This window comes from Sinohyriopsis cumingii, chromosome 5 (genome assembly GCF_028554795.1).
Source record: "Sinohyriopsis cumingii isolate HCF-2022 chromosome 5, ASM2855479v2, whole genome shotgun sequence".
In the NCBI taxonomy this organism is placed as follows: domain Eukaryota; kingdom Metazoa; phylum Mollusca; class Bivalvia; order Unionida; family Unionidae; genus Sinohyriopsis; species Sinohyriopsis cumingii.
Window position 1 is genome coordinate 97878922 of NC_142965.1, and position 26276 is coordinate 97905197.

General features: G+C 40.9%; 1 protein-coding gene across 4 annotated transcripts in view; it reads right to left on the reverse strand.

The window, feature by feature from the left end:
* LOC149799841 (cohesin subunit SA-1-like) overlaps positions 1-5090 on the reverse strand; it is a 161918-nt gene extending 156828 nt beyond the window's left edge. For all 4 annotated transcript variants that reach the window (XM_089959257.1, XM_089959258.1, XM_089959256.1 and 1 more), the window contains exon 1: positions 5006-5090. The gene's annotated coding sequence lies outside the window, so the exon portion shown is untranslated. The remainder of the gene's footprint in view (positions 1-5005) is intronic.
* Between the last annotated feature and the right edge of the window lie 21186 nt (positions 5091-26276).

Sequence of the window (26276 nt, forward strand, 5' to 3'; positions counted from 1 at the left end):
GGATTATATTCAACAGGAAAACTCACAAACAAAGCTTCAGCATTGGTAGCTTGTAGTACTGCTGCTGGGGGTGCTCTTAATTTTCCCAATATCTGTAAGCTTTTTGCTAGCAGTGTGCTTTTTCACATCGTTCTGCCACGTGCCCACAGAGGCTTGTAAGGTTGCTTACAATTCATCTATAATACATGTACTATATAATAATAGTATTATTATATAGTACATGTATCATAGGTAAATTGTAAGAAATGGTACGAGCCCTACGCACATTTCCAAGTCTAAACTTCGCAGCACACTACTGTGCGAAAAGCATGGTGTACATTGATGTTTCACAGCAAAATGCATGGCCAATTTTTGGTGCACTCCAATCTATGCTTTACTTTTTGTGAAATACATATGTTCTTAGAGGTGAAAATATTTTATATATATTTTAATCATGAAATGGTATTAATCCAGAAGATAGTTAATGATTAGTGGTGTCAGCGCACGCATGGAAAAAATGAACTCAAGCAACTTACGATATATGCTAATCTTTCAATATCTCAAAATTCCTACACTCAGAAAAGCTGTCTTCATTTAGTGGGTAAAAAAATTACAGTTGCTATGAGTGCATACACGTGTCATTTCAAAACAAATCAGTTAGGCCCTTGTTTTCTTCATAAGTATATGTAAAACTTAAATTCTAGTTTTGGATTATATACTTTACAATAATTGCTACACGACACACTGTAACAACTGGATATAGTTCTACTAACATTGTGACTAGCAATAAAAGACCATTATGGACATCAGTGACCATTGCTGCTTTCTTGCCTAGCGTATAACAGGATAAAAGTTATTTTATTTCCAATTTAAGCCTATTGAAAATTCAGAATTCTTTCAGGTGTTTTGCACATGGTGTGAAACATTGTCAAGTCTTGAAATTCATGCCAAAATCATGAGGGTTGGCAGGTCTGTTGGTGCATTTACAATTTGCTCCATGAAACCCATATGCAAAAAGCTGCAGAGAATTTCACATTTTGAATTGAGGTTCAGTATATTGGTCAAAAGGAGACAGCTTCATTACCAGATGAATGCTACTGCCATGCTGAAACTGCATGCCACACAACTACAATATAACTGTATTTCTATTTTGTCATGATAAAGCCAAAATACCATGTGGCGAGCCAGGATATTCAGTTTTTATTGATGTATGTTGCAAAAGATCAATTCTCCCAACAAGTACAACACAGGCTGCCTTGTATCATGACATGGCAAAATTTTCATTGGCACCTGTTATTCATAAATATTATACAGTAATACCTCGTGCATTTGCGTTTCTGGATTCGCGAATTCACAGATTCGCAAAATTTTCATTGGTACCCTCTACGTACATGTTTTCTTTATTTTATTGAATTGTACCTTCGTTATATGACTTCCGTGACACATGAAGTTTACCTAGTTTACCTTCCTGACAATGACAAAGAAAACGTCAGTCATTAAGTTTACAGTCCCATTCGTTACTTGGTTTTACCTTAGTGTGAGTGCAAAAGAAAACAGCAGTCAATGAATTAGTATAGGGGTAATATTAGTATACATGTATCGTACTGTAAATGCGCTAGTGTGGCAAATACCCATTAGGCGATACTGTACTCTATTTTTACGTCAACCATTTATTTCTCTTTTTAAGGGTAATGTATTAAGCTAACTTTTAAATGAAATTAAAGTGCTTTGGGAGCATGATTTGGGTCATATTTAGGGTCTAAACCCTAGAAATAAGCATTTATTAGCATTTTTAGTGACTCGTACCAAACATTCACGATTCCTTCTGATCCACGACTGGTTCTGGAACCTAACCTCGTGAATGTTCGAGGTATTACTGTATTCCTACTAAAATAGAGGAATCCTTTGTGCAGGGCAAAGTTTTTACAATACATAAGAGGTGTGTGAAAATGGACTGGTTTTCAGGGTCAATAGTTAGCACTGTTGAAAAATAAATAATACCCATACTCACTGTACATGTATCATATCCTTTATTCATAAATCTTGTTAAATAGTGCATGCATTCCTCTCAAAATATCTTTATACAATAAAGATATACATCTATCAAACAACGAAAATAAAATTTATATTTCAATATCACATTAATATGTACAAAAAATGAACAGTTAGATATGATGTATATATCTTATTCTATACACTTATTCACTTGTTTTTTAAGAAATCCATTATACTTCTTTGTTGACATGTTTTACTCAGCTGTTTGGTCTGAACATGTATCTCAATTATTGCCTTTTCCTGAATCAACTTTCCACTTACTGGTATGTTTTTACTCCTTGCAACACAAAACCACTCCCATACTCGCTTGTTCAGATCTCCGTAAACTGTCCATCGTGCCGTGGCATATTTCCTTGTGCTTGTGCACCTTTCTGCCATTTGTTTCTAATGGACTCCTTGTCTTGGATTACAATTTGAACTTGCATTTTAACGATGCTTAAGCTGACTGCTATTTTGCGAGCGGTCTCCCCTTTTTCATTTCTTTCAATGACATTAATCCTTTCTTCCAGTGTTAAAATTTTTCTTTTTTTTAGCGGAGGTTCTGCCATTGTTATTAGTGTTGACGTTATAAAGACTATTGGTTTTGATCAGGTTTTGGGGAAATGTGGAATAGATATATATTATGTACCAATGAATGAAACCAAAAGACATAATTAACTCATCAAGAAACAATACATTTATTCTGAGACGAAGTTTAAATCAACAGCGTTATAGCTTGATAAACAAAGGTTGCGACCATCTGCACCCAGGTAAACAGATGGTGGCTTGGTGAAACACTAACAAAAGAAATAAAAAATAATTTTAAAAAAATCCGGAAATGATTCTCACTTACTAGTATTAAAGACAATGAGCTCATTCACCCTCTAGGCATTATGGAATAACTGGAAAGACAAATGATGTACTCAAACCTACACTGAAGCCCTTTCAAACGATTTCTCACTGGGGCATAAGGACTACCGGCGTTTTTTGAGTTTTCATAAAGATAAAGAAAAAATACAAACCTCTAAAATGACTGTGTATATCCATCATTACTCTCTTTGATGTTACTCTTACTGGCTATTCACATGACTTCGGCACTACAATGGCGGTTAGTGACATGTACTTTAGTCTGGTTTACTGCAGTTTACAAATGACACTGTATGCTGGAGTTGTAAATTTCACAAAACTGGTACTGTAGCAAGACAAATTCTTTTTAAATACTTTATTAGAGCAATCTTTACTATTTATGCAGTCTTTGTTACAAAGGATTAAATGATGGTTAGAGGTGTTTATCTCGATATATGGTTGTTCAACTATAGTGTTATTTAATGTGCACTTTGTTTGCATGCTACATTTATCCAGAGCTCTAGTGTTTACAAAGAATTAAGTTAGGTCAGTGCTGTCAATCTGTTTTTTTTTTTGGCGATGCAGTCGTTCATAGCAGTGTCAAAATGCATATTTTACCAAGAAATCGTGGTTGCTGGTCGCGTACAGCAGGTGGTCGTTCATAACAGAGCGTTTATATAGTAAAATCGATCCGTGCATTACAATTGTGGTCAGAAATGACAGGTGGTCGCTCATAGCAGAGGTTGCTCATGACAGGTTTTACTGTAGTTAATGACATTGTCTTTCAGGTTTCATCCCCATTTCGACATGCAGCATTCAATGCAGTCGATTAAACAGGACAGATATTCCAATAATACTTCTGAAATGTATAGATGGAGGCACTGATCAATGCCAAACATTAGCAAGTGTTACATGTACCACAATATGCCTATTCCAAAAGTTCAATTTGGATATGGTCATTCATGCAAGATGTGCACCAGTACATTTAGATCAATAAAAACAGAGCAAGTGACGAGTTTGCTGAATTTGGTGCTGTAGAATGTTTCTCATGAGCACTAAGTTTCTGATGACAGAACAGAGAAGCCCTAAAGAACTCCTACAGCATAATGGAAATCGGAAATGCTGTACAAAAAATACCAGGAATAAAAAAGCGTGGCTAGGATCAGGTGAATTACCAAGTTTAGTAATAAAAAGTAATTATGTGTTTCAAATGGAAGGATGGACCATTTACTGCATTTGATCTTGTCTTTGATGAGGGAACTGACACAACGAAGAGGCATTTCCATGACCTCTTTCCAGATTTAGAGATAAAGAAACTTCCAAAAGCAAATACAGTGCGACCCCACTATAGCAGTTATAACACGAATTCGGTTAGAATTTTTTAAAATAAATAATGAGTATGAAAATAATACACAAAAAAGTTTATTATCATACTGGAGAAGAGATCACATAAATCTGAATACAAGACGATTGTGGCTCCTGAAATATCACATACATGTATTATTCTCGTACACAGTATATGTGACCATTTCTAACAATTTTTATTAATTTAAATCATATGCTTTTATTTTTACAATACCTTTTTAAAATCACTGGTACTGAAAGGTAAATCGCGCATCATAAACAGTAATATGTAACTGTCTTTTGTGAAATTTGCCTGTCGCTCATCATATCGCTGAAAATAATGGTAATTGATCAAACTTTAGTGATTAACTGGGATTTTCAATGTATTTTCTTTAATAACTGTTCTAATGACTCCTTCGTGTAATTTTGTTGCACCTGAAGCTATTAGCCTTCGTTCGCGGTATTCAGGGGGTGGGTGTAACGTGATATTGTTGGCTGTCATTTTGTGTTATTTGTAATGTTTTATTTCCATAATATTACAACAACACAATAAATTTGCTTCATAATTTAATCTATATGCTAAATAAGCAAATACAAACCTAACACACTACAAGTTTCAAGTCATAAAACTAATCGTAAATTATAGCCGCCATTTTCCAAGCCGACAGTCTTTGTCAAACAGTACATAATTAAGGTTTTAATTTTGCTATTTCCAGAGGCAGTGAAGACCTACAACAACTTGTTTCACATTTTTTTGTGTATTCTCATTACATATGTTTAAAATCGGATGTAAAGTACTTACGTTTACTAAGTCATTGGTGTGTTTTCTGCTGTATTTATTGGCGGGAAGCTCAATGAATTTGTTTTCGCCGGAAAATAAAGTCACGTGACAGCCACTTATCTCCCTTTGATTGTCAAAAGCCGAAGGATATGGGGAAAAGATAAGTAAAGAAACAGATTTGGATCGTAGGATATACTATACCATACTTTCCGCTTCATTATCCCTAACGCCCCAGGCAATGTTCTATTTTAGTGTGAAATGCGATTAAACGCGTGTGTGTGTGTGTTCGAATGATGTATAGAGTGGTTTTCTGTAAAGAATTCACCATGAAACCTCCACCTCACCACCCCGAAAACAGGGAGCCTAGCATTTTTGTTTTTAAAAAATCGGGGCCCTCAATTAGCTTTAAAAATATATTACTTTCTCTGATTTATACGGGTAAAAGAACTATACCATTAGTTAAGTTAACTGGACAAAAAAAATTCCTGAGATAAAAGAATAAAAATGTCCCTGTCCTCAAAAGGAACTGAATCCAATCACACACACACACACACACACACACGGTCTGTCTTCACGGCTGATAGGAGCAAATAATGATTTGCATCTTACTCGCAACCTATTACCCGTCGCACAGACTAACATTATGTGTTTAAGTACATAAATAAATAAACAGTAGACACATACTGACGTCAGTTTGGAATAATTGGTGTCTACAGCTGTCTTTCGTGGGTAGAAACAAGAAAGTACTTGATTCAACCGTTATAAATCATCCATTGAACATACGTTATCACTTAGCTCAAGCTAATAAAATGTAGGTGACTTCATTTATTTATTTATTTTGTTATTTTGTAGCGTAGACATGTCGTTCCTTGCTCAGTATATTTTGGTGTAAAACCCAGCTCTTACTGGGACAAGATAACACTAAAAGTATATATTAAAAAATACAGTGGATCAACCGACTCGTATAGTGGGATATATACTCATCGCAAATGACGACACATAAAATAACCACTATTAATACGCTATAGTGTGTGTGTGTGTGTGTGTGTGTGTGTGTGTTTTGTTTGGTTCTGTTTTAATTTTTGCTTTTGTTTTGTTTGTTTTGTTTTATTTTGTTGTTTTTTTTTTTAAAGAGATTACAAAGCATAGAAAATGGAATAAATATGCAATGTATTGAATTAACGTTTTCAAGAAGGTAACGTAGATATTTAATGAGATGCACATGAAGCAATGCCAGTGAAAAGAGAGAATGCACAGGGTAAAAACGTGGTCAAAGCTTGTACTTGCGAAGAATAGCATTGAAAGAATAAAAGTGTATATTTGTTGATTTCAAACATTAAAAATGTATCACACAGTTGTCTCCAAAATATGCAAATTTAATACTACTTTCAAGTATGATGATACCTAGATATAAGAAGAGTAGTAAATGGGGGCACCCTAGCGATAATGGGAATTAGCATTACAAGACCCCTTGGGCAACTCTAGCGACAATGGAAAATTAACATGGAGAAAAATCGTGGGACAATCTGGCGACAAGGGAAATTAACATGGAGAAAAATCGTGGGTCACTCTAGCGACAAGGGGAATTTAACATGGAACTATAGTGTGGGTCTGTCTAGCGACAAGGGGAAATTAACATGGGAATAGAGTTTGGGTTTGTCTAGGGACAAGGGGAATTGAATATGGGATTTTTTTAAAATTTAAATTTAAATTTAAAAAAAGGGGTAGGCAATGGAAAGGCTATCTCTTTTCGAGAAATATGGCTGGCCCTGAAAAGGGCCTTTGGGTTTTCTTCTTCTTCTGCTTCTAATTTCTTCTTTTTCTCCACCAAGTTCTTATTTTATCTCCAACACTCTTTCTCTTCTTCTCTTTCTTTTTCTCCTGCTCTTCTTTCTTCTCCTTCTCTTCCTCCTCTTCTTTCTTCCTCTTCTCATTTTCTTCTTCTTTTTCAATCTTTTCGTTCCATTTGCTTATTCTTATTCTTTCCTCTTCATCCTCCTTCTCCTCCTTTATCTCTTTCATGACACCATTAATCTTGTCCTTTACCTTTTTTAAGTTATTAATTTCCATCTTCACACGATGGGGACTATAGGAATAATGGTCTTCAACCAGTCTTATTAACATCTGCTCCATCATTCCTAAGTTGTCTAAAACGTCTTGTAATGTTTGTATTTTGTCCATTTGGTTAGAAGCCATCTTCTTTTTTTATTCTTTGCAGAATGGTTTGAACGACGAATACTATGGGTTCTTATACTTAAAGCGCGTACGTGAAGGAAAACATCCCCCCTAAAACGTAAAATTGATCTTACCTAGATCATGACCAAACAACGCGCGAACGTGAAGGAAAACATCCCCCTACTTTTTCATTTCATATAATAAAACCCAAACTATACTTTCTCATTTCATATAATAAAAACCCAAACTATACTCTCCACATACGCTAAGAAACAATAAACAAAATCCATAATCTACTATCGACACAATCTTACGTGAGCGCTTACAAAACCCAAACTATACTCTTCACATACGCTAAGAACAATAAACAAATCCATAATCTACTATTCACACAATCGTACGTGAGCGGGTACAAACACAAACACACAAACACAAACACACAAACACATACGCTAAGAACAATGAACTAATCCATAATCTACTATCCACACAATCGTACGTGAGCGCTTACAAAACCCTAACTATACTCTTCACCTACGCTAAGAAACAATAAAGAAACCCATAATCTACTATTCCCACAAACATACCTTAGCTCTTACAAGCACCAACACACAAACACATACCCTCACACTATCTTAAAAAAGAGTTAGTGTTTATAATCACACTACTCTACCTACACACATTGGCAAATCGATCGTTATTTCTTTTCTAGAGTATTGGGTAGCCCTGAAAAGGGCTGTTTTTCTTTTGTTTTTTTTTTGGGAACTTCATGGACACCTGGTTAATGGTGGCACCTTCCAGGCCTAGCGCCACATACACATCTTGTCCCCCAGTTACTTTTTACCTTTTTGAAGGAGAGAGCAGAGGCAGGATATGTCGCTTCAGAATCCCAATTTTCGCTCTCTGGGATTCTGAAATTTCTTCTTCTTCTCTCCTTTTCCTCCTCCTCCTCTTCTTTGTATCTTCTCTCCTCCTCTTTGTATCTTCTTTCCTCTTCTTCTTTATATCTTCTCTCCTCCTCTTCTTTGTTTCTTCTTTCCTCCTCCTCTCTTATCCTTCCCTCCTCCACAATGGCTTCCGCGGCCAGTTCATTTAATATGCGCCTGGCATATTCCAGATGCACATGAAGTTCCAACAGTTTCTCCAGTCTCGTGTTCATTTTTGGTGTTGATCAATCAACAAGGGTAGCTGGACAGCCGAACGAGTTTCAATTTATAGTGAAAGCGCGGACGTGAAGGAAAACATCCTCTAAAAACATAAAATTGATCTTACCTACATCATGACCAAAAAACAACAACGCGCGGACCTAAAAGAAACACTCACTCACTTTTTATGCTACCCATCACTATTTTAAAATTTTTTATAAATCACTTCAATAGACTATCCACATACGCAAAGCAATCCAATCTAACCCCAAATTTACACCTCAAACACCAAAAAAAAGACATCATTTTAATCTACTATCCATACCAACTTACTTAACCACTTACAAACACAAACACACAAACACATACCCTCACATTTTTTTTAAAAAAGAGTTAGTGTTTATTTTCACACTACTCTACCTACACACATTGGCAAATCGATTGTTATTTCTTTTCTAGAGTATTGGGTAGCCCTGAAAAGGGCTGTTTTTTTTGTTTGCTATGGCATTCTTTTTAGTTTCTAAGAATGCGATGTCCTCTGAGGATAGACTTTCTGGCGATAGGTCTGCTTCTTCGGAAAGAGAAGAAGAACTCTTTGGTGTCGATACGACAATCGACAAAGCCTCTGTCAGCTTCAGGTTGCTGCTGCTGCTGCTCTTGTTGTTGTTGTTGCTGCTGACTCTGAAGTCTGTACTTCTCTGTCCATTCTTCTTTTTCCCTGTTCATTTCTTCTCTGAAGAGCTCTTCTATCAGGTCTTCAGTGATTTTTAACATTCTCACATTCTCTATTTCTTCTGGCTTCGGTATCAGACTGTGTCTGACCCTATGCAAATTCACGTAGGCTTCGTTGAGTTTAGCTAGTTTGGAGCACATCTTCTTAGGAGGATGAGTCGACAATGGATGGTTAGACTGGAAACAACCCCGGTTCTTAAAGTCAAAGCGCGGACGTGAAGGAAAACATCCCCCACACGGTTTTTGAGTCGCAACGTTCAGTGAGTGTCATGAGAGGGATAGTAAGAAATGAAAGAGCATCAATCCAACATTCTTATAGCTAAACAAAAGACAAAGGCATTTTTTTCAAAACACAACATTTTTTATTCAAAAATCACTTAACACTAAACAACAACTCTAACATTTTTAACAACAATGCAACACTAAATATTTCTCCACTAGGTAAAGAGGGATAACAGTCTTCCATGGTTTCTAGTAATCTAGGATGACTTCTCTCAAACTGTTGATTTCTATGGTATTATCGAATTCTGCATACAGGATGACGTTCACCGTTTCATCAGGGTCTCGGTCTTTAAATTGAATTTCCACACGAATCTGGCCGGATTTTATAGGGTGGAAATGTCCCTCGTCGCTGCCTTGGTCTGGAGTGAAATTGAAAGCCCACAAAGCGTAGCCTCCTGCATAATCCTCGTACGTAATACCGTGACTGGTATTGGTTCCTAACTGTCCGGTGTCTTCGTACAAGGACAAGTACGATCTCAAGTAATTCTTCTTTTTAAAGTCAGGTTCGAAAGGTCGGGTACACAAGGTCTTGCCATCGCGACTGACTTCGATTTTGGACACGCCAAAGTGTTGAAAGTAGAAAGGATTTTTTTCGGCACCTCCGTTGAAGGCTGTATTCTCGACGATACCAACGATCAAACGTTTGGGTAACTGTCCTTGGAACAGATGATCTTCGATCATGGATCGCTGTCCCTTGGGAATGGTGAAGGTTTTCACTTCCACGCGTCGTATGGGATACTTGGCGGTCGTTCTGCTCAACGTCTGACTGATGTCGTTTCCCACTTTAGGTAACACTTCCACACGGCGTACGTAGAGTCTGGCTTCTAGGATTTTGGTTTTGTAACCGTCACTATCAGCCATCAAATGGAAAGCGGCACTGCTACGATTCAGTCTCAGGCGGACATCCACCCCGTTCAGCAAATACTTTTCTTGCAACCACATGTCCAAATGCAAACGATCCATCAGTTCTAAACTTGTGTCGGCTCCCGTGATTCTCTTTCTTCGTTCTACAAATCCATCATTGTTGTCTTTCTTTTCATCAGTTTCCAATATTTCAAACTTGGTAGGTTCGTCAGCTTCCGATAAAACACAGGCATTGAGATGAGTGTTCTTGGCATCTATTCCGTACGTCAAGAGATTTTCCAGGTAGGCACGATAAGGGTAAGTATCCATGCTGCTACTGACCAGTTTGTTATTCAAATACAAGTCCACTCCACTGAACGAGGAATGCATGAAATTGTTGACGGGAGCTACTGCTTCATCGTCTATAGCACCTCCAGTCTTATCTAGAATTTTGACTTTCAGGTACAAGTAACTGCTATTCAGATCGATGTAATCTTCGGGCTGTCCTTTGATTTCAAACTCGATGGGAGCGGAATCGGTCAGTGAGGAGACGGGGTGAAATTCCACCCACTGGGATTCTTGCATCGTCATCATCGTGGGGGGCATGGCAAACAGATCCAGTTCCGTCTTGGAACAAGCGCAAGATTCTCGGTGCATCATTTTTTTTGTCTCTTTTCTCAATAATCGAAAACGTCTAAGTCTCGAACGGTTCTTCTTTTCTTGGCCTTTCTCGCTTGAAGTCTGGTGAAAGGGTGTTTTCTTCGTCGTCTCTTTCTGCCTTGTCCTTGCTGAATGCCTGACTCGGTAACGTGCAGGGCATTTATAGGTGTTTCTCGTTGGCCTAAAATGTCTTTGCCCGTTTGCAGCAAGACATTTTTGCCTGCCCTCATGAAGGCTTCTTTAGGGTTTTGTTTGTCGATGATGACATTTTGGAGAAATTCTTTGCCTTGAGTCAGTGACGCATCTTTCAAGGCGTGCAATCCGCGTGTCACCATCGGTTTCAACACCGGGGCCACCGAACGAAAGGCCGATTTTAACATATCTCCTAAGCCGTGTCCTCGCTGTTGAGCAACCCCTCGGTACACTGGATACATGACTTAAGAGTCGTGAGAGAACCGTTTTCGAAAATGGAGTTTCACCGTGACTTTTCCTTTGGTGAATGGAATATTTTGTCCCAGATCTCCTTTTATAGCAATGTTGACCGTGTCCAAATACGACTTACTGACAGGCAAATAGTGAGGATGGACAAATTCGCGGTGGACGTGGTAAGTGTTTCCACCTTCCTCGTCAGTGTTCGTGGCAGAATCCACTTTGAAAGGAATGACACGCAGTAACGGTACGGAGGTGTGTCCCACCACGTTGTACTCCACCACATCGGAATACACGAACATCAAATTCAGTCCTTGGTTCAGTTCTACCGGGGCACGAAATAACTTGCTAAAAGACTCGTTGTCGTAAACGATGGGTAATTCGTTTTTCTTGATCATGGTCTTTCTCATGTCCATGTCTCCGCCCAAAATGTCATACAATTCAGGACAAAATAAAATGGACAGGATTTTACTCCGTTCAAATTTCATCAAGAAGCGACGAGCTGCTTTGTGGTACTCCATGGTGACATTTTTGTTGACATGCTCCAAAGCTTTCAGAAACACGACATTAAACCTGGAGGTTATGGTGCTGACCAAATGTTGACCACTAAAATAATAGCCTGGGGGAATGAACAAGTGATAGGTGGTGTACTTTTGTGTACGGGTTTTCTTGTCATATTTGACATTGCTATCCATCCACTGTTGCATTTGCTCGTCATGAACTTCCACATCAAAAAAATTTTGATTGGGAAGGACATTGAGGACTTGGGTCGGGTGAATCATTTCTACTAAAGCCACTTCCCAATGGGCTTCGTGATCTAACTGGATGGCCTGAGGTAATTTGGCCGTGTAACAGCACAACGTGTTCTTGGGAAACACCTCCATGGAACTGTCACTGGGTAAAGTTAAGTAAAATTGGTTTCGGTGACTCATAATTCCAGAGTTCTGTGGCTGTCCGAGGGGTTACTTGACGTCAGAGGCGTGTCTCCGTCTAAAATGGGGTTCTGGTTGTGATTGAAGTGGTGACTGGCACTGGCACTGGACACAAGGTTCCCGGGGTTCCCGTTCGAGGTGAATTTCAGGGAGGGATTAGGAAGCAGGTAACCGATGCAACTGCTCAATAAAATGGTCCACAATTGTTTGTCTCCTTGTTGCAAACTCAAATTGGCGATGGCTGCCCCGATGACACAATACACCACGAAGATTTGGCAGAAAAAGACGATTTGCGTTTTAGGCACACGTTCTCCACACCACACCCACAAGGGTTGTTTTTGTAAATCTTGCACAGAAGAACTAGGTGAAGGAGGAGTGGTCGACGTAGCTGCGTCTGCTGTGTGAAAGGGCATGATGGTCACTTCTTTTTATAGTCGATGACTTGCGAAGCGTCGATCCAAGAATCAAAACTGGGTGGATATCCTTTCCAACGTACTTTGACTTCTTTGACACGTCGTTTGCCCACTTTACGGGTTCTGCGTTCGAGAATGCTTTCGATGTCGTACACGTCGTCTTCTTTTTTGGTGACACGTTGTAACTCGGGCAAATAAAACGTTCCTTTGAGCACTTCTCCGTTCATGTCTTCCAATTTATAGACGGCAGGATGACGGCCATGCACTCGTCCAGTGACGCGAAACAATTCGGTCGTCCAGTTAGGTAAGTAACCTTTGTCGAAAGTGCGTTTGGTTTTGCCAATGCGCACCCAATCTCCTACGGCCAACTCTCCACTTTTCTTGGGGACAGCCCTCGTCGGGGACGTACCAAACAGGCGCTCAAACACCAACAATTTGTTGTCGGCAGTCACGTCTTGCGGGGCACGTCCGATGCTTCGATGGTAAGATTGGTTGTACGCTTGCACCAGGTGCGGTAAGATGTCGATGTACTTCAGAGTGTGGTGATGCGTAAAATATTTCCACATGCGTTCTTTCAAAGTGCGTTGAAAACGTTCCACGATGCTGGCTTTGGTTTCGGGATTCTCGGTGGTAAAAAAATGAATGTCACGTTTCTTTAATTCTTTTTGGAAAGCTTGGTTCAGAAATTCGGTGCCTTTGTCCGTTTGCCATCGAAGAGGGTGACGACCGCTTTGTTTCAACACCCGTTGCAGGGCTCGCACTAACTCGCTGCTCGATTTGGAAGTCAAGGGCACGACCCGGGCAAATTTGGAAAAGACGTCGATGACACAAAACAAATATTTGTAGCCACGATTGTAGCTGGCCAAATGAGAGACATCGGCTAAATCGGCTTGCCATTGATGATCGATGCCTTCCACTCGGGTGCGACTTCTGGCAAACTTGCGTCGAATGGGTTTGTGTAAAGTGTAGGTAGCTTGTTCTTGTAACCATCGTTGCACTTGAGGTAAACGGAGACTTTTCAGTAGCGTTTTGGCAGCACGATACAATTTTTGAACTCCTGCGTAACCTGCAGGATGGGAGGGATCGTAGTAAATGCTGGCTAAGACTTTTTCCATTTTTTTTGTGTTGGTTGGTGTGTTAATAAGACACCCACCCTTGGAGGATGCTACTCTTTTTCTCTTGGGGTATTTTCTTGGATTGCAATGCTTTGCGTGTGCGGCCAGCAATAGGTGTCGAAGAGGAGAAGGATGTCTGAGCGGGGGATATCGGTTCTTGTTTCACTTCTGTCTTCACTTCTGTCTTCACTTTCTTTTTCTCTTGTGAGGAAGAAGGGGTGGCCATCATCTTTTTAATCCATCCAATTCTGGAGGTAGGTGGTGTTGTTAACTTGCGTACTTTTTCTGGTGTAGTTTGAAACCCTTCCTCTTCTTCTCCTTTTTCTGTCTTGGTCACGGGTACTAGTGGTACTGGTACTGGTGATGGTGCTGGACTTTTCATCAAGGTCTTAAAATCTTTCAGAGTGGGTAGAGCTGTTTCGTCTAAAGCTTTCTGGTGAAAGAGTTGCAGTCGTTGCAAGAGTTGACCGTACTTTTGCGATTTTTCTGTTTCGGACAAATCTTGGCGATCCATCAAGGACTGCAATTCGTGTTGTAACTGGGACATCTCGCTCAAATGGGGATTGGGAGGTAAATGCGGGGTGTGTTGTTCTTGCCACCGATGGTATTCCATCCATCGTTTGTAAGGCACTAAAGCTAGTTTTCGTCCTTCCATGGGGTTGTCAGGGTTCGATTCTGAGATCTTGGAACTTCCGAGGCCTTTTTATCTTGCTCCCACCAGTCCTCCCAACATGGTTCCCAAGACTCCTTTCAGTATGGGGCCTAACAAGAGAGGTAAAATACCTCCACGTTGCACTAACATCTTCTTTTTTTGACGAATGGGAATTTTCTTTTGAACCATTTGGCAAAGAACGTGACGATGTTTGCCTAAGCATTGTTTCTGGTGCTTGGACAAAGGGATCGTGCCTTTCAAAACGTTCAAACAACATTCGCACACGGTATCGATGACCTCTTTGGAGGCTGTTTGAATGAGTTTTTTTCGTAGGGGTGGAGAAGCTTTGGACAGGACAGATAACATGTCCCCATGTTTGGCTAAACGTGGTGGCAGTCCTTTCCTTTTCTTTCCTTGGGGTTTTCTGGAGGGTGACATCTTTGAGTCTTCAGGAGCACCAAAAAACACTGATACCCGACTTGGTCACAGGCCTTTTTTATACTGGAACGCGTCGCCACTGATTGTCTTTACGTCGTATTAGTTTGAGGACAGGCATGACACGTCGTGCAGGGGTACGTAACGGACTAAATCGAGCCAGTTCTTGCTTGGACAAATCCAGTAAACTTTGTAACATGCCCGATCTTTCTTGAACTTTGATTTTGGGAGAAGGTACTTTGTGAGCAGCAGCCACTGCCACTAAATTGGAAGGTCCTGCCACTGGGGAAGTTCTTTTGGGGGTCATCAACGGAGAAGTTCTTGGTGTGATCAACGTCTCCAAGTACTCTTCAGTTCTGGGTGTCATTAACGGAGAAGTGGACAAACGTGAAGCTGCCGGAGACGCAGTCACCGCCGTGGCAGGTCGTGGTTTGCGAGTGTAAGGTTGCGTCCTGGCCGAAGTGCCTCTCTTGCGACTAGTTTTCTGTGGACTTTTCTTTTTCTGGGGGCTTCTTTTCTTTTTCCGGGGTGGTGGTGGTGTCTGGTCAGAGGAGGGTCCTGCCACTGGAGAAGTTCTCCGTGGGGACCTGGTCTTTTTCTTCTTGGGGCTTCGTTAAACTTTTGTCTTGGGTATAACCTTGGGGGCATTAGGATCCCATCTTAAGAGTGAGCGAATGATGACCCCTCCTAGAGTACCGCTCCCTCCAGGTTTCAAAATGATTTGTTTTTTGGTTTGAGTGTCGATGCGGGGATCGGCCAGTTGGACCAAAGCGACTTTGTTTCGATCAAAAAAGCGTTTGGTTTGATGAGGAATCTGAATGATTCCTTGGAGTAATTGACGTGCCGTCACCGTGAACCATCGTAAGACTTCTTTGAGACTAGCTTCTAAGACACGAGCTCGTGTTTGTGGATTTTTTTCTCGACTGACGCCATACAAGGCACGAATCAATTTGACGGGAAGATGCGACTGAAGGGACGTCATGTTCGCACTGTGTGAGACAGACGAAAAAGGGTCTGAGGTTTTTATAGATTTTTTTATGGGGAGTGAAATGAAGTCGAGGACGGAGACGTGTACAGGACAGGCCCTCCGTCTTGGCACCAGTGGTGAAACAAGTGGGTACGAAATCGCAAATCCTCGGGAGTCGTAGGTTTCAAATCGACGAGTAAATAGGCGTGTGGCGTTTGAGTGGCATCGTCGTACGCCTGAGTCAGCCAAGGCGTTCCTAACTGTTTGGCTAAGACTTGCACTTGCGATTTATCTCGAGGGCTTTTAAACAAGACCACGTAATGCACATTGAGACTGATGGTGCGATGGGCTTTACTTTGTTGAAACAAATTTTGGGTGATGTAAACGACACTGGCATTACGGTGATGCCCTTTGCGCGTGAACCACAGTTTAATTTCTTCTTCGTCTTCTCCTAACATGTCGTCGAAAATGACCAAATGGGTTTGACGGGAGTCAGAGACGATGCCGTCGTCTTCTTTAGGAATGCCTTCCACAAACACGATGGAATCGCCTTGACTTTCTCGCAAGAGGCTGTACGCCGATTGCCACTCTTTGTAACACCACACGATCCGTTGAGGTGGCCGATCGATCAAATGATGTTTATGTTCGATCAAACGTTTGACGAATTCGGTTTTGCCAGAACCGCTAGGTCCAGCAATGAGCATGTTAAAGGGATGGCGAAGATACAAAGCCTCCCAACTGGCACGATCTAAGTGTTCGTCGATGACTTTGACAGTAGAGGAAGAGGGAGCAGAGACAGTAGAGGTAGCCATGGTGTGAGGAATGTCACTTGTGACACGAAAAAACAAACAAGACAAGAGTTTATATACTTTTTCAGAACACGTTTATTGAATGTTTTTTTCAAACATGAATACGAAAGACGAAAATACATAAAAGCCAAAGGCTTAAGTACAAGAATAAAAGGCACATGAACGTGGAATAAAAAACAAGTGTCTGTACAACAACCACATGTTTTGGGTAAAGTTCTAACCAGTTCTATAGTAGGGGGTAAGGTCACACAAATGTCCTCCCGAAAGGGTCTTTCAGGCCTGTCCACGACAGTCCTGTCCTGGGTGACGGGTTCTTCTGGCACCGTCACTAACACAGGTTGAAAAGTAACTTTTTTCCTTGAATAATTCTCGTGCATACTGGGCCACCTCTTGTGTCCAAGCCTCAAAACCCTGGTCTCGGTGATGTCCAACATTTGACTCCTAACCAATCTGGTTTCTTCTTCGTCAACGACATGGTAAGTTACTTCAATGAACAATGAACTATTGGTCTTGGACGTTGTCCCTTTTTATATGCTGACCAATATCGATGTGACCGTACGGCAACGTAAAGTGATTGGGAAGTCTCACTCGCTTCTGGTACACGATTTGATAGATTTTTTCCAGGGGCCGACTGACGATGTGGTGAGTGGGTAAACGTACAATCTTGTTCGGTTGATAAGTGGTCACTTTAAAGTTTCCATCCTCTCCCGATTGCAAGGCTTCTTTCAATACCCCAAAGTTGACCACTCGACTGGTACGATGATTCAGAGTCAGTCCTTTCACTTTGCACGTCGTGTGCACTTCTCCTTGTTTGTCCCGGTATTCGTAGCCGTAAATTTTGGGACCACCACTGACGATACTTAGAATCTTGTCGTCGGGATGCTCGTCTGTCCAGGCTCCTAAACGGTCTCCTTCGATGTCAGGGTGCTGTTGAATCGGGTGATGGATGTAAATGCAACTGTCCGTGTCAAAGTACAGGACGCGTTCTTCTAACAGTTCTAAAGCTTCGTACAATTTTAAGCGAGCATGAGCTGTCACGTAAGCCGCAATGATAACATTTCCAAAAGGGTCGTCTTGTACAAAGTCCAGATCTTCTTCGTAATTGACCAAGATCAAATCCTCTCGAACGACGTCCACGTGTTTCATGTATTTGGTTTTGTCGTGAATCATCTGGAAGTAGCGGGAAGGTTCTGTCAAATATTCCGTCTTGGGTAAACACGGTCGTTGTGCCATTTTACCCCACAAGCAATTTAACATCACTTTGGCAAACGATCGCCTGCCTTCGTTTTTTTCGATGTGGTCTAAAGAGATGCCTTCTTGTGCGTAGTATTTCTCTTTGAATTGTATTTGGTCTTCGGGAGTGTGACACCAGGACGGATAGCCGCTGGCTTCTTGTTTCAGTTTCAAAAAGGCATCCACGTAGTCGGCGAAAATGCCTTTCTGAGTAGGGTCACCCTTGTGGTACTGTTGTGTCTTGGGAAAGTGGCAAATTTCGTACACTTCTAACAGTTGGTATCCCATGTCCAGAGCTTTGAACAATTCCACGCTGACCCAGGTTCCCGTCAAGGCACGTTCTTCCTGGCTGTGATGGCAAGGTTGGTCCTGGTTGCACGTTTCGGCACAAGTACGGCACAAGGGAAACATCAGTTTGCCTTGACAATGGTGAGGTAAGACGGGATGGTATAGGTTCGTGGGAGGCAAAACTTTACACTTGATCAAGCCTTCGTATTGTCGAATGTTTTTCAGGTCGATGTGTTCCGTGAACAATTGCGGGTGCCCTACAGGAAAGCGACAATATTTGCACACGTAGGGATACAGCGAACACACGTCCAAGTATTTGATTTCTTCTCCTTTCTCTTCGTCGGCTTGGTACAGCAAACTGGTGGCATTGGTCCTTCCTCCGTACAAACTATCCCTCGGGTTCAGCGGGTCCATGAACTGGTAACTTTCCACGAGGCGTTTAAACTCGGGATCGGTTTTCAAACGGTGATCGTACTCGTGTTCCCACATTTCCACCACTTGGTATCCTTGCTGTTCTAACTTTAGGCGTCGCTGACAAGTGTCCTGGTACAAGTCTTCCATGGTTCGTTGCAAAAACTGATTTTTAGTGTCACGGTCAGGGTAACAGATGGGACATCCGTGAAATAAGCAACCGTTAAACTCGTACACGATCTTGGGGTTTTCTAAGTCCCAGCCATCTACCGAATACGTTCCGATGGTCTTTTCGCCTCCTCCGTTGCGGGCATGCTGAATCCATTTGTCTTCCTTGTCGCACAAGTAATGTAACCAACGTAGGGCTTTGACCGAGTATTGACGCTTGACATAGTGGGTCGTTTGAGGACTGATGACAGCCACGGTGTTTTCAGGCATGAATCGTTGGCGGTACACTAAGGAACACGCTTTGGCAATGGTGCAAGCTTCTTTCAAAGGATCGACCCCTCCGTGTTCCATGAACAGTTCTCGAAATTTTCCACAGCAACGTCGTAAAATGTCCACGTCGGAACGACAATACTTTAACATTTCTTCCTGAAAGTCGAAGGGGTCAGAGGCATGAGCATGGTACCAAGCGTAGAAAGCTTCTCGTTGTTCGGTACGCATGTTATCGGGGTCGTAATAGTGAGCCTCAGGTAAATGGGGTAGAACGGCATGTTGATTGGCTTCCGTATTGAAAAAGTGTGGAAAGTACCCTTTAGCCATTTCTGTCATTCCAAACGTTTTAGGCATTCGACTCAAAGGCATGGCCAAGTAACTCATCGAATCTTTAAACTGTACTTGTCCCACTTGCATGAAAATGATTTTGGCTCCGTTGAAAGTGACTTTAGGACGTTCGGTGCCTTGTTCCGTATAGTATCTGAGAAGAAACTGTCCATCGTATCCGGAGAAATTGTGAGCCATCACCGTGGCATGACGATGACAATCTCCGTAACGTTCGATGTCCTCTTTGCTCCATGTCTTGTCGATGGGGTCTAAGACCCATTGGGCAAAATCGGCTAACGTGTTTGGTCCTCGAAAGATTTTTTCACGTCCTCCAGGAATCTTGCTGCAGTGAGGGCAATGACTGAAGATAGGTTCTTGAATGCACTTCTCGCACGCTCGATGAGCCACGCAGAAATTAGGAATGTGAATGCCGGTCTCTTGCATGCATTCGAAATCGAAAAAGATGAAATTGCCTTTCTTCTTGTGACCGTCCTCTTCCTCTGGTGGGGGTTGGTATTTTTGCACGTAACATTCGTGTTCCAAGTCCACGATGTGGTGACAAATGTGACATTTTTTCTTTCCTCGACATACGTGTGCCTTGGTACTATTGGTACGTATGCCTTGTCCACACGTAGGGCACAATCTCAGGAGTTGACAAGCACATTTCTTCTGTGAACCTTGTGTTTTCAAATGTTGCTGGTAACAGGTAGGGCTGACAAATGTGCGCAGACAAGTTGAACAAGGCACTGGTTCTTCGCTCAGACAGGGTGGAGAGGCCAAACATCCTGGGCATTTCCATCCACAAGACTTGTGTTGCTCTCGATTGTTATAACCATAATCACATTTCTCACAATAATAACTGTATCCCAGGAATCCAATGATACTGGTAATGGTATCGAAATGTTCATCGTGATAATAGACATGAATGTATTTTCCGTCCTTAAAATCTTGGCCTCGAAACAACCGAGTTCCACGCATTTCTTGAGGGTGCACTTTCAAGGTGTAGCGTGGAGCTAGGGCATCTTGCAATTTTTGCATCTCAGGAATGCCACAGGGTGTGTCTTTGGACAGTCCGGCTTGTTGTAACAGGAGTTCTGCTTCATTTCGTTGTTTGGCTCGATCGGATCGTTGAATAGTTTTCCAGGTTCTTTTCCATTCTTCCGTGTCGTTCTTGTTGGCATAGGTTCGTCCCACCACGATGGCACGGGCTAAACACATCTGGTCTTGAGGGTTGTGAATTCGGACGAGACTTGTTTTGGTGTTGCGAAGGTTGTCCACCAATAACATCTTTTTGCGTCCTGTCCCTTGAGGAAGAGAGACGTGGGCCATTTTCAGTGTGGCTTTACCATCGGTGATGTCAAACTGGTCATTAGATTGTTGTACGTGTTGAATCTTGTCCATGATTTTGGAAGGGGTTAGTTCTGCGGGTCTGCTAAACTCGATCCAAACAGGGGATTTCAAACCGTCGTGATCTATGGATAGTGTCAAGCGATCGTCTTCTTTGGGTTGACATTGTCGCTTGAGTGCTGTGAGCAAAGAATCCCACATCTCGGTGATAAACCCTTCTGCTTTCTCCAAGGGTACGTCGGCCTTGAAATCTTTAAACTTCACCGTGTAGGTGTAAGCCGTGGTTCTAAATTTTCTAGAGGAGCGCTTTTCCATCTCTCGAATGGAATAGTACTTTTCAGGGTTGACTAAGGGTGGTGAACTTGGTTTAGAGGGTTCGGATTCTGGTTCACTCATGTCCTCTTCAAAATCACTGGCATGAAGTTGTGCCAAGATTTCAGCCCTGTTACGAGGCGATAGATCACGTTTCTGCCTCTTACTTTCTTCTTCTTCTTTCTTCTTGAATGAATAGGATCGTTTCATCTTGAGTGCAAAACGTCAAATGACTCAAGTTCAAACACCATAGACTAATTTATAGTCATGGCAAACCAGCGTATATAAAAAGGGTGTGTCTTGTCCTTTCACTATTCATTTCACTCTCAAACCGAGGAGAACGATGGAAGAGACTAGCCAAATCGAACGTTTCGTCAGAGCTTTGCGAGGGGTCATTAGAAAATTCTCTTCAGACCAGCCGACAGACTACTCTCCTTCCTTTCGAGATAAGAGTCAGGATACTTGCTATATCTGTCAGAAGAAAGGGCATTGGTCTTCAGAGTGTCCAGACCGTCAAAAAAGAAAAAAAAACAGGGGCTAAAAAAGACAAAAGTCAAGATACCTGTTATTATTGTAAAGAGAAAGGACATTGGTCTCCAGATTGCCCAAAAAAGAAACAAGAGGAGTCAGAAGAAAAGAAGGATTCTTCAGAAGAAGAGAGGGATTCTTCGGAAGAAGAGAGGGATTCTTCAGAGGAAGAAAGAAGACAATTCTATTTAAAAGAAGCAAAGAAACAGGAGAAGAAAAGAAGAAGGGAAGAAAATGAGGAAAAAACGGTGAAGAAATTCAAAAAACAGAGAGACTAAACAAGGAGAAAGAAGAAGTCAATGAACTTTTAATTAAAGTGTTGTGCTGTGAATTGGATTGTAAAAAATGGATAAAAGAATACATGAATGATATAAGGTAAGTGTCTTTGAGTTTTGATTTTAAAATAAGAAGCTACACTCACGCACTCATACACAGACACGTACTATAAGGGTAAAATGGGTGGGGTTTATTTTTGAGTTATTGGCAAATTGAAATTGTATTTCTTTTCGAGAAATGTGGGTGGCCCTGAAAAGGGCCTTTTTATTTTGGTGTAGGGGTGAGTTTAACCAATCAACTTTAACTGCCTTAAGCCTTTGCCACGGCCAAGGCCTACTTCTGATGATTGGGTTGAAATCACTAAGGGTGGTACGATAGGCTTAGTCACAGGGTTGGCGTGTTTAGCTCGGGAAGGTCGTATTCTCTTCGGTCGTGATAAAGAAGTCTGATACATTTGTTTCAGACTTCTTAACTCCGCTAAAATGTCCAACAGTACCGTAGCCGTTTGATTTTCACCCTCTTGTTTCTTTGCTGCTACTTCTTCTTGCTGTTGTTGCTGTTGTTTTTTTCTTACCTCTTCTTGTTGCTGTTGCTGTTGCTGTAGGAGAAAAGCTTGTTCCGCTTCCTTTTGTCGTTGCATAAATTTCTCCAATTCTTCTTTCTGTCTCTGTCTAAAATTCTCCACTTGCGGTAATGAAGAAGGTAACGAAGGTTCCGGAACAAATTCTTGCGAGGTAAGAAAATCGACAAAATCGCAATGTACCTCTTCTGAAAGTAAGTCCGGGTTCCCTTGGGCAGTCTCCCCTGCTGGTGCACCCCAATGGATCGTTTTCTGAGTTTCCGTCATGTTGAATCACTGTCGCATAGATTGACTGCACACAAGCGCTAACGAATCTATATAGACCACGTGACGTCACAGACTGCTCTCTTCGGATTGGATGCGAGCTGACTGAATTTTGTAACGCGTGTTCTGATTGGTGAATGAATTCAATCCGTTTCAATCCTTCCTGTACCTATAAATAAGCGCAGTTCACTGCATTGATTCACCTATTCTCGTCGCTTCAAGATGTGGACCACAGTTGAGTCATCCACCCTTGTGTCTTCCATGATGTTTAGGACGGACATGCTCATGTATGTCAGGTCCAAGTGGACTGTTGTTGATAGGACAGATACTAGTCAATGGATGAGGAGAGTTTACATAGAAAGACAAGGATGTCTCAAGAGGGTACTTGTGTATGGACGGCAGTTAGAAGGAGTTTAAGAAGAAGAAGAAGAAGATGTGACAGATGCCATCTATGTTAATATTAATATTAACATAAACCCAAAGGCCCTTTTCAGGGCCAGCCATATTTCTCGAAAAGAGATAGCCTTTCCATTGCCTACCCCTTTTTTTAAATTTAAATTTAAATTTAAATTTAAAAAAAAAATCCCATATTCAATTCCCCTTGTCCCTAGACAAACCCAAACTCTATTCCCATGTTAATTTCCCCTTGTCGCTAGACAGACCCACACTATAGTTCCATGTTAAATTCCCCTTGTCGCTAGAGTGACCCACGATTTTTCTCCATGTTAATTTCCCTTGTCGCCAGATTGTCCCACGATTTTTCTCCATGTTAATTTTCCATTGTCGCTAGAGTTGCCCAAAGGGTCTTGTAATGCTAATTCCCATTGTCGCTAGGGTGCCCCCATTTACTACTAAGAAGCATTAACCCAAATGGCAAGATGGTTAAAACAGTTCATCATCTGGAAGGAATATATTCGCATTTGATGCGTTAAATTAACTTCCGGGCATTTGTATTAGGCTTGTTAATGTGTTAAAAGATCACAGAATTTCTAGTTGTTTTGAGAGGATAAACATTTATAAATTTTTTAGTCAAGTTAGTCATTGCTAAATAATACAAAGAAATATGACACTGTTTGTTAATTTGAACGATAGAAAAAAGAATGGACTTATTCAGTTATTTAAACCTGGCCAGACGTACATTACTATATACAAATATGAATATAAATTGAAACGGGGAAAAAATACATTGCCGGCCAGGGGCTAGAATCCGGAACTTCCTTGGATCAACAAGTAGGTCTCCGCTTTTTTTACTGTCTTGTTGGTGTAGAACTTCATATACTCTAGATGGCGCTCTACCACTTGAGCCATCTGAGCAGACACTTCCATTCCTACCCGTTACACTTTCTCCATGCATTTCTGAAATACGTTCATGCGTCTCAAGGTCCAGCTTCCACTTAACTGCACCCTTCCTCTCCGGTTGGGGGTGTATATGTGGAATTATGTCAGCGACGCCAAAGAAACGGGGCGAAAATGCACGACTGGACTGGGGCTCGAAACCGGGACCTCCCTGTCTCTAAATGGGCGCTCTACCATTTGAGCCATCCGAGATAACATCCCTAGCTTAGTTTCAATATAGACAAATAGTTTAAGAGCGAAAGCCAGAAAATATACAGTTTGATGAAATAAAAAAGTTTTCGACACAGGAAAGATAAGGATTTGCTGAAAAAGAAAAACATTAAATACTGTTCAACAGACTGGGACAAAACAACATCTGCAGTGGAAAGGTTTAACTGAACCTTAATGACTAGGATGTGGAAGCATTTCTTTCAAAATGAAACCAGATAATGAACGTGAAACCATGTTTAACTGAGAGATACATTAACACTCAGCACACCTTAACAGACGGCTCCATTTGACGCAAGCAATGAAGAAAACACAAATAGTGCTAATAAATTTATTTGGATTTATGAAAACTAATATAAATGGAACAATAAACGTAAAAAGATGTGAATCAGTAAGAATTTCGAAATACAGAGCATTGTTTGCAAAGTACTGTATTCGTAGCTATACTGAGGAAATATTACAAAATCAGACTAGTAGTTTTAGGTCATCCAGTCGCTTACAGAATGGAAGACTCAAAGATAGCGGATAAAAAAAAGTTCATGTTTTATTCACAGGGGTTATCTCTAAATGACAAACAGAGTGGCATATACAAAGTTTAAAATATTTTGCAGATCAAAAGAAAGTATGTACTCGTCAAATGGAAAGGATATGATGAAGCATTAAAATGACGGGAACCATCTGAAATGGTTGTGCCATAACACACTTGATACGTCAATATACACACCTTTCCTCCTAAGACCAAGAAAGAAGAGCATACAGAGAGAACTATTAAGAAGCTGGAAAGGTTTTGAGTTTTTAAGAGATTTTTTTTTACAATCTGATAAATGTGAGGAAAGAAACAGCGCATTAGAGCATGAAGGATGTGAAATAAGGACAAATTACAAAAGAATGCTAAACTACATCCAAAATAAATACCATCGCAAAACAAAATGGTACAAGTATAATAACAAGGAGGATACATGGAGACAATCCCCTAAAAAGGGTAGTCAACGATTTTGTGGACGAAATTACAAGATGTAACATTCAAACACATGAAGCTGATTGAAACTACATCTAACAAAATACTGAAAGACAGATCCGATCAAAAAGAATACAAGCTAATCGACGAGGAGCTGAAAAATATGGGGAAATGAAAACCAAATAAATGTTGTTGTTGTTCTAGGGTTTAACGCCATTTTTCAGCACAAGATAGGCTATACATGGCGGCCAGTATAACTGGTGGAGGAAGAACCCTGGAAAACCCAGGGAAGAACCACCGACCCACGAGAAGCTACTGGCAGGCTTTCCCACGTACCTACGCTAGCCGAGCCTTGGACTCGAACCCACGCAGACAGAGGTGAGATTGCAGTGATCCGGAACGGTGAGCGCTTTAGACCACTCGGCCACTCCAAATAAATGTTAATGCAATAATGAGAGTATTAAAACTGCACACGAATGTCAGTCAAATTAGGTTTAGCCATAAAGACAAATTTTTTATCAGCTATTCACTTGTCCCGGATAAATATTAACCGTGTAAAATTTAAATGCATCATCTAGAATTGCTATAAGTATTAACATAATCAGTTCATACGGAAAGAGGTTTTGTACCATACTGATAAAGTAAATCCAAGGCACATATTGCTGTATCATATTCGCTAGCAAGGTTCCGATAATCCTATCTTCACCTTGGCTTATTGAGCAGATATTTACGTGCTTCGGGTCTGTGAATTTCATGGATGCGGCGGCAAGCCAACGTATCCAGTACAAATTAAGTTGTTTAATTTGAACACTGTTCAAACGGCTATGCTCATTCCGTACCCATGTCGTTTCCGTACCCAATGGAAATTCGTCGTGTGGTGGTCGTTTCGTACCCGTTAATGTACAAGGTCAAATATCCAGTATTGTAATACTGACCGCTCCCTCTCTAGGCCTAATCTTTTTCCTACCTTAAAAATTGCACGAGCAAAGCATATCCGGGCAAAATATTGACCAAACACAAATAATTACAGTAAATGTATTGTTTTCATTGTATAATAGCATCTATATACTAAAAAGAATTAACAAAAATTCACATTGCCAGAATATATATAAAAATTTGCAGTAGCGTATAATAAAATAATATCAAGTAAATCATTTCAAAACATTTAAATATTTTAT